The 2,195-nt window shown below is 40.7% G+C and overlaps 1 pseudogene; it reads left to right on the top strand.

The window, feature by feature from the left end:
• The first annotated feature begins 677 nt into the window (after positions 1–677).
• LOC111156632 lies at positions 678–1,422 on the top strand (annotated as a pseudogene).
• The last annotated feature ends 773 nt before the right edge of the window (positions 1,423–2,195 follow it).

Genomic DNA, 2,195 nt, shown 5'->3' with positions numbered 1-2,195 from the left:
TTGCCTAGGTTTATTCCTAGGTATCTTATGGTTTTGAGTGTAATTGTAAGTGGGATCGACTCCTTAATTTCTCTTTCTTCTGTCTTCTTGTTGGTGTACAGAAAGGCAACTGATTTCTGTGCATTGATTTTATATCCTGACACTTTACTGAATTCCTATATGAGTTCTATCAGATTTGAAGTGGAGGCTTTTGTGTTTTCCATATAAAGTATCATATAGTCTGCAAAGAGTGATAGTTTGACTTCTTCGTTGATGATTTGGATGTCTTTAATTTCTTTTTGTTGTCTGATTGCCTAGGCTAGCACTTCTAGTATTATGTTGAATAGCAGCAGTGATAGTGGACATCCCTGCCATGTTCCTGACCTTAGGGGAAAAGCTCTCAGTTTTTCTCCATTGAGAATGATATTCACTGTGGGTTTTTTACAAATGGCTTTGATGATATTGGGGTATGTACTCCCTAACCCTCCACTTTGAAGAGTTTTGATCAAGAAAGGATTCTGTACTTTGTCAAATGCTTTTTCAGCATCTATTGAGAGTATCATGTGGTTCTTGTTCTTTCTTTTATTAATGTATTGTATCACATTGATTCATTTGCAGATGCTGAACTAACCTTGCAGCCCTGGAATAAATCCCACTCGGTCATAGTGAATGCTCCTTTTAATGTACTGTTGGAAGCGATGAAGCTTTGGAACCAGCTCCAGTCAGTGTACAAGATGGACCTGCTACGGAACGAGGAGGAGGTCTGAGTAAAGATCAAAGACCTGAATGAGCACATCGTCTGGTGCATGTGCTCTGGCTATTTCGTGGATGCTACCACCATCACAGAGTGTCTTCATACGTTCTGCAAGAGTTGTTTTGTGAAGTACCTCCAAACCAGTAAGTACTGCCCCAAGTGCAACATCAAGATCCACGAGACACAGCCACTGCTCAACCTCAAACTGGACTGGGTCATGCAGGACATTGTGTACAAGCGAGTGCCTGGCTTACAAGACAGTGAAGAGAAACAGATTCGAGAATTCTACCAGTCCCGAGGCTTGGACTGGGTCACCCAACCCAGTGGGGAAGAGCCAGCCCTGAGCAACCTCGGCCTCCCTTTCAGCAGTTTTGACCACTCAAAAGCCCACTACTATCGCTATGATGAGCAGCTGAGCCTGTTCATGGAACAGCTGAGTTCTGGCAAAGACAAGAATAAAAGCATCCTGCAGAACAAATATGTCCGATGTTCTGTTAGAGCTGAAGTTCATCATCTCCGGAGGGTCCTGTGTCACCGCTTAATGCTAAATCCCCAGCATGTACAGCTCCTTTTTGACAATGAAGTTCTCCCAGATCACATGACCATGAAGCAGATAATGGCTGTCCCGCTGGTTCGGCAAACTATCCCTTTTGCTTTTACAATACAGTGTGAAAGAGAAGAGGAGGTAGGGGCCAAGCCCCCGCTACATCCCTGGCCCCTTCCTTCCCCAGATATTTATGTGAAATAAACTGTGGCTTTATTTTTTGAAATAAAAACTTTAAAAAGCAAAAAATAAAATAAAAAATAAAAAAAATATTCTCTGCTTGCACACACGGTACCCTTTTTCTCAGGTATATTTGGGTAAAGTAGTATTCTACTGGTGGGCAACCTTTGAACCAGATACTGAAGTTAAAAAGACAAAAACAAAGGATACTGTATCCAGACAAGAGTAACTTTAAAATTTCTTTCAACAGTCTATAGGGATCCAAAGAGCATAGATCTAAAAACAAAATAAGAGCAAAACAAAATGCTACATATAAAAGCTAAAGAAACAAAATGCAGCATATTCAGGTTCTTTATCTTGAGGTACCTATATAAATTGCATCCCCTGCCCCAAAGTACTCTTGTTAGGTCAAAGAACAAAATGCTCTTTTGCTCCTATTGGCTAGTATTGTGGTGAGAATTTTTGCATCTGTGTTCTTCAAAGATATTGGTCTGTAATTCTCTTTTTGATGGGATATTTGTCTGGTTTTAGGATCAAGGTAATGCTGGCCTCATAAAATGAGTTTGGAAGTTTTCCTTCCATTTCTATTTTTTGGAACAGTTTCAGGAGAAAAGGAATTAATTCTTCTTTAAATGTTTGGTAGAATTCCCCTGGGAAACCATCTGGCCCTGGGCTCTTGTTTTTTGGGAGATTTTTGATGACTGCCTCGATCTCCTTTCTGGTTATGGGTCTGTCCAG

This window comes from Enhydra lutris, unplaced genomic scaffold (genome assembly GCF_002288905.1).
Source record: "Enhydra lutris kenyoni isolate GAN:26980312 unplaced genomic scaffold, ASM228890v2 scaffoldscaffold47, whole genome shotgun sequence".
Classification (NCBI taxonomy): Eukaryota; Metazoa; Chordata; class Mammalia; order Carnivora; family Mustelidae; genus Enhydra; species Enhydra lutris.
Note: the sequence above shows the minus strand (reverse complement) of the source record. Positions and strands in the feature narration are given on the sequence as shown.